The 12,079-nt window shown below is 33.8% G+C and overlaps 2 long non-coding RNA genes across 4 annotated transcripts; one reads left to right on the top strand and one right to left on the bottom strand.

Moving 5' to 3' along the window:
* Positions 1-2,418: 2,418 nt before the first annotated feature.
* On the bottom strand, positions 2,419-7,435 carry LOC125503842. 3 transcript variants are annotated; one of them, XR_007281105.1, is made up of 3 exons: positions 7,200-7,435; positions 3,765-3,974; positions 2,419-2,588 (listed from the first exon to the last, which is right to left on the bottom strand). It is a non-coding gene; the product is annotated as an uncharacterized LOC125503842 (long non-coding RNA). The 3 variants fall into 3 exon arrangements; XR_007281104.1 differs by having other exon boundaries at positions 3,769-3,974; XR_007281103.1 differs by lacking the exon at positions 2,419-2,588 and having other exon boundaries at positions 3,689-3,974.
* Positions 2,741-3,564, top strand: LOC125503843. The gene is made up of 2 exons (XR_007281106.1): positions 2,741-2,906; positions 3,404-3,564. It is a non-coding gene; the product is annotated as an uncharacterized LOC125503843 (long non-coding RNA).
* Positions 7,436-12,079: the final 4,644 nt, after the last annotated feature.

The following is a 12,079-nucleotide window of genomic DNA, read 5'->3' as shown; positions in this document are numbered from 1 at the left end:
TCTAAAGAAGCACTTTTTGGGACGTCGAATCGACTTCTCTGAGGGTCTATTTTACTCCTAAAGATTTATAGTACAACGTACAATAAAGGCAAAGTTGATTGCTGAAGGGTAAATTGTTTAAAAATTAAGTTGGAAACCAAGAATTTTTAAGCAGTTGACAGAAAAATTATTATTCTCAGATAAAATTGAACGTAAACTTGCAGCAATTTAATACCATCAATGTAACATGTAACATCGACATACTTTCAGATATCTAAGATTACAAAGTATTGCATCGATTCCTATCATAGAGACCAGGCAGCTCGTATTTTTCTGAAAACATTGCTATCTATTCAAAGTTGCACATAAATTTAATAAATGGAGAATCTGGAATATATATGGCCATTTCAAAAAAGCAAATGCATTGTTCCTAACTGGGTCGCAATACATGGCAATTCTATGACGTGATAAATCAGTCTGAACATATAAGAGTTAGAGACCACTATTTGGGAACATTTGATAGGGCTTACATCTAGACTATCGAACCAACAGTAAACTGTTCGAAAATGCGTTCATTTATAATTTTTTTCAATAGATCCGATAGGATCAAGTGTTTGATTTAAATGACGATTAATTTGTGATTTTTCTTTAAAGTAGATAATACAATATTTTCAAAATTTTTGTAATTAAAATAAATTAAAAATATATTTTTTAGAACAGCCAACGACATAAGGTTTAATGGAAAACCAGGAGCTTTCTGGAATGAAACTTTTGGGTTACATTGAAACGGAACGATCTGTGTCATTTCCAGAAGTTGGGCATTGTAATACCAGGCGTTCCGCAGTGATGAGTAGGCAAAATTGGCTTAGGCTGATCAAGTATTTATAGTCGTCAGTTTCTAAACCATGATAAAAATTATTTACCATACTTTCTTATAGGAATAGAATATTTTTTCAGTAATATGATGCTCTGGCGGAGGATTCCGTTTTATTTCTTGAACAATTTCTTTTCACATCTTCGCGAATGACTATGGGTCCCTGAACGTATGTGGTTGGCAGCTCGCGTCTTGCCATTTCACTTGTTGTAATGAATTGGACGGGGAGCATCGTGCTTTCATTATCGGAACATTTTATCAAGTAACGATAACGAATCTGTGATAACGGCGCAAAACGCTTTTTGCACTCACACAAATTTTTGAAACCAACACTTACAGAACTTGAATATCATGAACATGTGTGGTTTGAACATGATCGGCAATAAGGCCGCTAGACGTTTTAAGGGAAATATTTCCAGGACATGTAATCTCCTTGGATCGACGTGGGGACGTTAGGGGTCTACGCATTCACCCGATCTTGCCCCAAGCGATTTTTTCCTCTGGGACTATCTGAAAGCGGATGTTTTTCAACACCATCCCCGAACCATTGACGAATTGAAAGCAGCATTTTTTAACAATTTTTTTCGACAAATATTCTTAGCTAGTTTCGGAAAGTTTTCATCACTCGAGCAGTAATTAGAGCCGATATTCCTGTGGTTTCTTGGCGTATAAGATAGATAGAGATAAGTAAAAATCTCACCAAGTATTTTCAGTTCTAACAAATGAGTGATCATAAATGCATAATCTAACAAGCAACCTCATTTTTGAAGAAGTTAAAATAATGAGAAAGTAGTAATTACAGACCGTTACTTATGTACACATGTGGAGAAGGATACTACGCGGCTGACTTGTTGCAGATTCCAAAGACCTTCCAAACACTAACATGTGAATGTTTTAATTAAATGTTTTTGATCACACAATTCAATTGATGGATGATCCCTTAAAATGCGTACAATTGAAAACGATAACCATGCGAATAACGAAATGTTAATCGTTCACACGCATCATAAAATAACAATATTATTCTTATCATGTAACGAAAGAAAAAAACAACTTATTTTGAAGTTAGAGGTTTAAAATTGAAATATAGTCGGGCAACAATGCAAAAGAGAACGGAAACTTTTTCAGACAAACGCTATGAAAACCCGCTGCCTTACCAAAAGCGTGGGCATTTGTCTAAATTTATAAAAGTCAGCAATTGGAGAAAAGTTCTCTACTGGAAGCAAAACAGGATTTTCCTTTTAAGGGATTTTATATAGGAAACCCGGCTTCAAAACGCAATTGTGCATATCAATTGGTGTCGAAATTAATTCGACAGCTTACATCTCGAAATGGCATGAAGTTTGCCCTCAATCCCATCTGACAAATATGACAAAGATAAAATACTGGAGAGTTTTGAAAATCAGTTTTGATTAGGCCCAAGCAGAAAGATATCAGTTTACTTCAGTTTATCAGTATCTACTGTATTGATGAGAATTCGTTTTGAATCATAATTTCAAATATTTTGGTGGCGTTAAATAATTTGTTGGATAATTTACTATTAGCGTAGTCCTAACGGCAACAAGAAGAATAAAACACTCAAATATATTCACATCGTGTCACAAAAGTGTTCTTATTTATAACATAATAAACTAAATAACATTTAACAGTACTGGGCAAATCCAACTTCCATCCAACAAACAGTTGCTGTTTGATTTATTGCTATTGAACTGCTGATATTGTATATGGGAAGTTTCTTAAATTTAAATAAAAATAGAAAATTTAGTTTATAAGAGACAAACCCCAATTTTTTTAAACAGATCTGGTTTTTAATTTTATCAAAACATATTTTATCCTGATTCCACTGACGTACCACATACTGACGTTTTAATTGAAACATTTCGCAATACGTTTTATTATCAAAGAAATATCAATTTGAGCCTGAATTTTAAATCAAATTTGCATGTTTCGGTTCCATTTTCTTTTAGGTTTCCTTTTAAGAATCAGACGCAAGACACATACATTTTATTCTATTCAAGATTGGATTTTTGGAATTCCAAATAAGGTACTTAAGGTAAACATAATTTTTTAACTAAAATTAATTTAGGGAATTTTATTCAGTTAATTGGAAATTACTCTTAAATATCTTAATTTTGGAAATTAAAAAAAAATAGGCCTTCGTCTTGCAGAGACGCTGGAAAATTCAAGATAAGATGGTCCAAATCTATTAGGAGTGTTTGATAGACGTGTACTTTGATAAAACCGCATACCAAATGGCCTAATTTTTTGTGTAAAATTCCCAGCCACACATTTGAACCAAATATATTCTGGAATGGCGTTTCTCGATGAATGTGCCGGTGGTTTTGATAGAAATATTCATTGTTGCGGAAACAGGATCGGATCACAAAATTGCTTATCATAACAGACAAAAATTACTGTCTACCTTATCTATATCCCCAATCGTTATTAACCATCTACAAAATATTCGGTTTTATCAATAGTCCTCGGCCCTCAAAGGTTGCACTTTACCCGATTCATAAAGATTGGGTTATTTTTTTTATTGTGTTTCAGGTGTTGGAAATCTATGTTGTATGCAGCAATAAGTTTACTAAATTAATTAAGGAAATTAGTACCTTGTTACGGATGCATAAGAACTGATTGGGCTTTGAGCGTACGTGCTATGATATACACATTGTTACCATAAAAAACACAATAGAACCGGAGTATTGAAATTGTGCTTAGTTTTACTGAAATTGCAGTGTAATTGAAAGTGTAAAATCGATGGCATTGAGATACTTTCGGCCATAATATTTTTATAATAAAAAGTTCTGTAAAAAACTGTGATTTGAAAAACAATGCCATTTAAGTGTTTATATTTGCCAACAAAGTAATATAATGAGCCATGTAATATAACCTGCGCATTTATACGCACCTACCAATTCTTTGCTACTGTAGCCTCTTAGTGTACTGGTTTTTCCTATTGGAATTGGACTGCTGAACTATCCGCATAGGCGCAATTTTTTTTCCAACTTCCGAAAATTTTTTGGAACTGCAAAGTGATACTCTCTACTGGTTCTATTCTGTCAGCTACTACACTTTGATCAGTTTTGGGTCGCGTGACAACGTTCTCGAACATTCGAATCTAAAAGAGGAGCATATATGTTTCAACCGCCACCACAATTGAGGATAAACTTTGGTTACCAATAATGTAAACAGTGCCAATAATTCAGAATTGGCGTCATTCCCCGGGGGATGTTTTGAGGGAACAGGAAAATGAGTAAAAAATGCCTATTTTTATCAAAAACTGAGATATTTGCAAAAAACTATATCAGACGGACGGCATCAATGTTTCTCAACTCTACCTCATTAGCTCTCATGACTTTCCACCACCATCTCCTCACTACTTCAAAAAATTCCAACTAGCAGTAAATAATTAATATTTAGCTGCTCACAAAACCTAACACCCACGAAAAAAGCTGAATACAATATACCGAGTATGATCGAACAAGCCTTGTAAGTAAACGCGTTGGTGTAGCTTGAACACAATAACTTTGAACACAATATCATGAAAGAACAGCTTTCCGTTTATTACAAAATTGTCTCCGTTATTAAAAACCACGTTTATTTCATAAATATACTTCTAATATAATATTTCTTGTCACGATTTAATATATATCAGAACGCCACAGGCATTTCCCCGAAAAGTCGAAAAAGATATTTTCTTATTTGAAAAGCAATAAACCGATAAACCAATGTCCCTAACAAAATCCCCAACAATTTGTTTTCAGAGTATTGGATAAACTGGAACATTCGTTTCTCGTCCTTCCTTTATAAAAATTGACTCCTTAGAATTTCAAAACCCTGTGGGCTTGTTTGAACAAGCGCTTCATGAAATTTTCAGTTTCCGCATTGGATTTTTGCCAATAACTTAGTTTCTGTATTTGCAAAACGAAATAAGAGTAAATATTTTACTTCAGGCTATTTCGCTTGCGACATTTTTCATCAAGTTTCAAATGTTGGTCCTAAGTTAATACTTTACAAATTCCTCACATTTTATATTATCTTGAAACCAACTATATTGTGAGACAAAATTTTCACATCATTGTTGCTAGTTTTTTCATTTTGTTGCTTGAATGTTAACGAATGGTTTCTGAAAGCGTTTATGCTGTGCGAATTTGCAATACCACAACAAAAATTATTTTGCCTAAAGGAAAATAATAAACTACAAATGTAAGAATTGTATTTTTTCTTATCTTGGTTTAAAGCGAGAGGGACATAACGTTGTGAGGATAACCCTATTGACTTTTATTAATAAAATGATTAAAACTGTTTGCTACTTCCACTTCCACAAATTATATACTTTATGTACCTATTTATTTTTAACCCTAAACTTTGTTGATGTACGCTTCAAGCAAGAGGCACCGACATGTAATGTTAACGTGACACTCAGTTGAGAACAAGCATAAACATTTTTGCCCAAAAACATGATAATTTTATTTATTAATTGAAAAATTGTGTTTTTTAAAACGGTGTTCCTCAACATTAATTTCTAGGGCCGAACTAATCTCAGCTCATAATCAGGTTTAGGATGTTAAACTGCTCGATTCTCTTTTCTTAACTTATTAGTTTTCTGAATTATATGATTATCTATTTCATTTGCTTAAAACTCTCGAAGTATGTGTTGTGCGTATGTGAAATTAACGGTTTCGGTGGCTTTAAATTGAAAATAGTCAACTTGAAATTGTTTTTAATTTGAATGTTGACGTAGTCCACTACTAAAAACAGACTATAGATTTAGGAACATTACCAACTGCCAACTCTTTAGAAACTTAATTGGCACTCTGGTTTTTCCCTGTTTTAATTTAAATGCAATTGGTATATCCCAAAGTGTAATTAACAAAGTCTAACTGCCATAATTGGTTTGCAAATTAACTGCCTCATAACTTTCAACTTTTTCAATTTGACCAGTGCGATATCTGCGATAAAACTGGAAAATTCGTGAACGGGAGAAGTTATTTACGCCGTTTAACTCTCGCCAATGATGTTAATATCAAAATATCTCAAATTTTTATTAGAAATAAATCTTACTTTTAAAGATTAGAAATAAAATACAGAGCTACCAGTATCATATTTTTGACATGAATGTTTGAAAATAAATGTTGATACAACTTTGAGCTTTTAAAGGAAAAAACGGAAAACAAATTACTATGAGATTAGGTTTTAGTTATTTAAAAGAACAACGTGAGAGGCCTGATATGTAATCTATTTTGGATAAAAGGGTAATTGATATTTCGGAAATTACTAAAGATTTATAAATCATACACACTCCATTACAGTTGATCTCAATCATCTGTGTCAAGAATTTCCTATATCGGATTGAGCCAATAGATAGTGGAGAGTTAAACGGTTAAATTCACGTTTAGCTTTTAATCAATTATATTATACACCGTGCCATAAAAGTACCGGACCCCATTTGATCTGAATACTACACATGAACAGTTCAACATTTTCGCAATCGACTGTTTTACTTTTATATGCAAATTTCAGACTTAATTAAAATGTAAAAAACTTACTTTGACTACTGACCACAAAAACTACATGACAATATGTAGACATAGTTTACTTCATATTAGTATTTTATTTGCAGTAAACAGTACTGTAGTAATTTTTAAACGAATTTAAACTTTCAATTTTCATCTTGTTTATAAAACTGAAGATTTACTTTCCACATGATTTTTTCTTCAAGAAAGTTTTCATGAGCCCCTTAAGGTCAAGATCCGTATTTAACAGTATTTATACATTTGATTATATACAGTTAATTTTTCCATTGCTATCTCAGAATGATGCGTAACCTTTTATTACCCTCAGTCACTAAGAAAACGCAGTTATTAGTGAATAGAAGCACATGAAAAGGTCACCTGTAACCGAAGATTCTAAAGTATACGATAAAGGTAAAGAAAATAAAAGCGCTATAACTTTGAAAAAGCTGTTATTTAAAATTCGTCTCATAAAATCCACAAATCTGCACATGCGAGCAGCGTACTAGTAAAGCACATAGCCATCCAGACCCCCGCAAATTCTCCAATTTTTTCTCAAAAGCGCATTTAATAGCTTTCAGTCTGCTTAAAATTTTGATCTGGACCACTTACAGCCTGAAGGGCGCTGGATGGTAAAAAGTCTGAAATATATCGAATGGATCCTGGCCGCTGAAATTCCCCAGTACGAATCGTTTGGAGACAATAGTTGATTAAGAATGTAAAGTTTGGCAAAAACAGGCCAATATGTAAATAAGTCCAGAATCATGTGCAGCCTCTTATAGGGCGCCATCCGCTAAACCCTCACAAAGCACTTAAAAAGTTTCACCTACCTTTAGGCATTTTGGTCTGGATTCTGCGCTATTTTAACATTTGTATACAGCAAAAAAATTGATTTACACCAGGAAACCCACTACTGTTGATGTTGACTTTGAAGACGTTTTAAGCAGATTGAATTTGTAAAGTTTAATTGAAAAATAAACTGATGTGGAAAACCTGACTAATAATGTTGAAAATTCACTTATTTATTGACTTCCTTACCTTACAAATGTAGCAAATTATAACTTTGTAAATTGTCTATCTAATGACGTATTAATAGACAGGTACTTTCATTTGAAAAACAAAAGTTATATTGTTAACACTCTGTACAATGGATTGATATTTTCAATAGAATTCTTAACGGATCTGTGGTGATTGGAAACACGTATTTTTTGTACCTTTAGCTGCTTTATTTGCTTCTACAATGAACTTTTAGATACCATGTTTTTAAGCAAAATTTTACTAAAATGGGAATAATCTGCCAACGTCGCAAGTAAGAAAAAAACAATTGACGGTGCATATGCAGCGTTTCAAGTTGCATTCCATGAGCTAATGAAAAATGGGTAGTTCTATTTAAAAAAATACACTTTGATCTTGCCTCGCTTTTCTGAGACACTCTGTATCATATAGGATATTTTTAAAATGTGTGCACTTTGTGCGTCAACAACTTTTATACGAAACTATTTTTCGAAAGTTCATCAGCATCGGAAATACTGGACTCTATCGCACTAAAAACCACCCTGTAGATGATTAAATGACACTCATGTAGAAAGAAATCAGCATGAAGTACAGTGCAAAGCTGAGAACTAAAATATGAACTAGAATTGTAGAAAAATAATATTTATTATCAACTTATTTGACTTTCATTGAACTTTAGGAAGAAATATATTGTTTTGTAACAGTAAATTGTCAATAGTTCCCTGGACATTTGTTGAACATTTCTTTATAAGTGTCTACTTAAAAATACAGCTTTGTTAAATAAATTATCATTTATCCTCTTATTCCATTGAATAAGAGGATAAATGACCTACTATTAAAGCATAATGTTATTAGCAAAGTGTTGCACTGCCAGTTATAATTTACCTTTTAACCGTCTAAGCAAAAAATTGCCCACGTTTAGAAGAGCTCCAGTTAATTGCATCAAGCTAAGAGTATTCATTCCAGCCATTTTCCTACACTCACTATGGCAACAACTATCTCTAATAGCAATTCTCCTCGAATAGCGATTAAACTTGCAGGTAGGATGGTTAATTCCCACTTTTAACGAAATGGCCCGCATTAGAGTTGCGTTAATTGAGGTGGAATGTCGGAGTGTTCGAAATTATCTAAGAACCGTTTTCTTTCTCTGTCGAAAAGCTAAACGTTCACCTTAAAAAGCAGAGGCGTAGACATTTGAAGAGCAGTAACCTGCGTTAACCTTTAAATTCTATAATTCCATAAATATGCATATATAAGTCATGTGTAAGACCACTACTAACATATTCAATATAAACGAGGACTGAAGATTGAAAACATTAACAGACAGAGTCCAGGACATTCAAATAAGAGGGCTATGTGGGACACAGGATTTCGTACGAGACTGGCCAGAATATCAAAGAATTTAAAATCAACGGGCACCAGACCACCAGGACGGCCCTTTAAAAGATCGCGAGATAGCTGACAGTCTGCTGCAGCAGTACAGTAAAGAGATCGGAAAAGAACAGTCTCAAGGACTAATAGGAAAAACCTATAAATTCTATGGAATTCTTACACTTTGATAGGAACCTGAAATTAACACAATCTAAATGCGTATTAAACAATCCTTTGTTCTCTATGATGATTTGGGTATACCACAACTTTCTCAAACACCTGTTAAAGTAAAATAAAAGTTTATGTTACAGTAAAACTGCAGACGTAGATGTTAATAGAAATAACCTTACCATGATGAATGAAAATGCGTATTTCAGTTTCTGTTGAGTTCGGATTTAAAGGTGCTTGAGAGCGATTCTTCAACTTCAATTTAAAAATGCATAAGGTTCATTTGCACGTTAATTTGTTTTCTATTGTTAACTGCTATTGTAACGGTTATTCCTCCGCTATTGGCGGACTTAAATCTTGTGCGATTTGCGGAAAAGAAACGACTCCTGTAGTATATCGAAAACAAGTTTTCTATGTATACTACCAACCAATAATTTCTTTTATGTATAGTGTACTAGTTGCTTTTTGTGTGTGTGAGGAAGCTTAGGTCTAGGGACATTAGATAGAGTCGAATTATCCGTTAAGATCAGCACAAAATTCTCAATTTCCAGCAAAATGGCCGAGTTGGAAGAAATGCCATTGTGACGGCCTAAAAACCCGAAAAACTCACAAGTTTGAAGAAATGGCCTTTTTTGTAACTAACTTGAATATAAACTTCAAAGATTCCTGCACTAGTCATCGAAAAAAACTCGCCTTGTACATATGTCAGCAAAGAATATAGTGTTAACAGTTAGCCATATTATAGAATTACCTAATTCTATTTATTGATTATACAGTTACTGACTTTAAAGGATACTATGCGTGTCAGGTCCAAAGTTTACCTGAGTAAACTCTCCGACTCCGAAGTTTAACTGGGTCAGCTCTAAAGTTTATTTGGGGGTTGAGTTCATCGCGTTGGTCGCGACGAAATATGCAGGTGTTGATAAATTAGCAAAAGTTGTGTACATAGCAGATTGCATACACTTTGGAGTAATTTATGATTAAAAAATGAGATTTAGGTATCAGGCATCAGGTCATTCGTGGAGCATGCATATGTTGACAACTACGAACAAGTTTGCAGACCTCCAACCTGCCAAAATTCCGTTTCTTACACAAATTACATGACACGTAATGAAAACGAATTATATCAGAATGCAAAATGTAGCAAAATACTTGCCAAATTTCTCAAAGTAATGTGCTCAACTGCACTAAATGCGAATGGATGCAGTGAAACTTGAAAACATATATTAACTGGTAGGTGGTTAGCTTCTCTGGAGCAGGCAAACAACTAAGAAGCGAATTGCAAGTTGGTTTCATTAAAACCGAAATAGTACTCGTAATTACAAGTCTATCATGTAGTGAGTCTAGTTCAAAGTGCATTTAATTTGTGAAGCACTTAGTTTGCTTTATCACCACTAAAACTTAATGTTATTATTGCTAAGTCGCTAAGCTAATAATAAGTCCAGTTTTAAAAAACTTTTTAAGTCTTGCATAGTTTAGTTTCCTATTGTGTATTCAAAGCAAATTTTCAAACAGGGCCGAAAACGTTTGTAGGTGCCATTTAAAAAATTTGATTTTGTAACTCATTTTATATCAATGTCTGTGGGCTGCATGCACCCATATGCTACAAAGTGGGTACCTTTACAGTACAACTATCTACCGAATGTGGGTTTTGAATTTAAAACCGTTCTTCATATATAGCTTGAACCCTAAATATCTGTAATAGCATTTTTTTCTTCAACAATGGACATTTTAAAAATTATAAGAGATAAGTTAATAAAAGTAGGGCGGCCCAAACTGGCAATTGGAAGCCCAATCCCACCATGCTAAAGAAATTGGGGTTTGTATTTAAAATAAGAAAGTTGTGTTACATTTTTTGTATACCCTGTTTACCTAGAGGGGCACTACCTGTTATCACCGAAAAGAAAATTTGAATTTTCCAAAACAGCTCTAAGTTGGAAATCTTCTAATGCACGGTCTACGTAAATCACCCTGTATAGTGACCGTTTGAGTTAGCTATTTAAATTGTATAATTGTATAGGCGGCCTATGTAATATACCAAAAGTAAAGTTAACACTGCGGAAACTTCATTAAACTTATTGCATAATATAAAATTTAATTCGAAATACTTTCAAATGCGCTCGTGTTACAACCAGCAATTAAAACTTCAAAGCTGGTATCTATTAATTTTAAATCAGTCAGAGTTTTTAATTAAAACCATATCTAACTGAACCAGAATGTTTTACTTTTGAATCGGTTTCCGAATGCATTAGGAATAGCGTTGACACTCTTAACAACAACGTGATGATGTGGTCGATAATATAATAAAAATAAGATCCTAATTAAAAATGCTGATAGATTTTAACATTTTGCTGAAGGTCCACCTGTGATTCAACAAGTTTTAAAAGTTTATAATATTGGGGATCAGTATGCTATGCTCATAAGAACAAAAAACTGTTGAGTAAATCACTAAGGTTCCGGAAACATTATGTTTTTCTTGAGGCTTAAAAACAGAGTAAGAAATATTCAAAACGAATCGGTTAAATAAATAAAAGCTCATATTTTCAAACAGATTTTACTTTAAAATGGAGTCGTCATGTTCTTCTTATTCTTCTTCTTCCTCGTACGTTAGGACTCAGAGTCCTGTGTTTTTCCTTCCTAGTCCTGGGATGCTGATGTCCAGCTTTCGTACCATCGCTTCGGTGGTCTTCCTGGGAGTCTTGAGCTATTAGGTTTTTGGTCTTTGGCGATTTTTGCTATTCCGTCGTCGGCCATTCTCTCTACATGGTCTCCGCACGCTCTTCTCCTTGCTCTGGTTCATCTTACAACATACGAAACCTTACAGGTATCTCTAATTTCATCACTCCTTTTCATATCGTATAGTGTGTGTCCTGTTATGGATTAGGACTCGCATTTCTGTTGTTCTTAGCAAGCGTTTCATTGTTGTGTTTTCCGCTCTTGTTTCTGCGGCGTATGTCATCACTGATCTCACGCACGTTTTGTAGATTCTGACTTTACTCCCTATACTCATGTGCTTGTTTCTCCAGATGATGTCTCGTAAGTAACCCGATATTAGAGCGGCTTTTGATGTTTGATTCCTTACTTCCTCCTTTAGATTCCTGTTACTCGTGATGTTTGCTCCAAGATATTTAAAGGTCATCACCTGTTCTACACTTTG

Source organism: Dendroctonus ponderosae, unplaced genomic scaffold (assembly GCF_020466585.1).
Source record: "Dendroctonus ponderosae isolate FM_Combo_2020 unplaced genomic scaffold, Dpon_F_20191213v2 Dpon_F_20191213_3, whole genome shotgun sequence".
Taxonomy (NCBI): Eukaryota; Metazoa; Arthropoda; class Insecta; order Coleoptera; family Curculionidae; genus Dendroctonus; species Dendroctonus ponderosae.
This window is presented reverse-complemented; position numbering and strand designations above follow the sequence as displayed.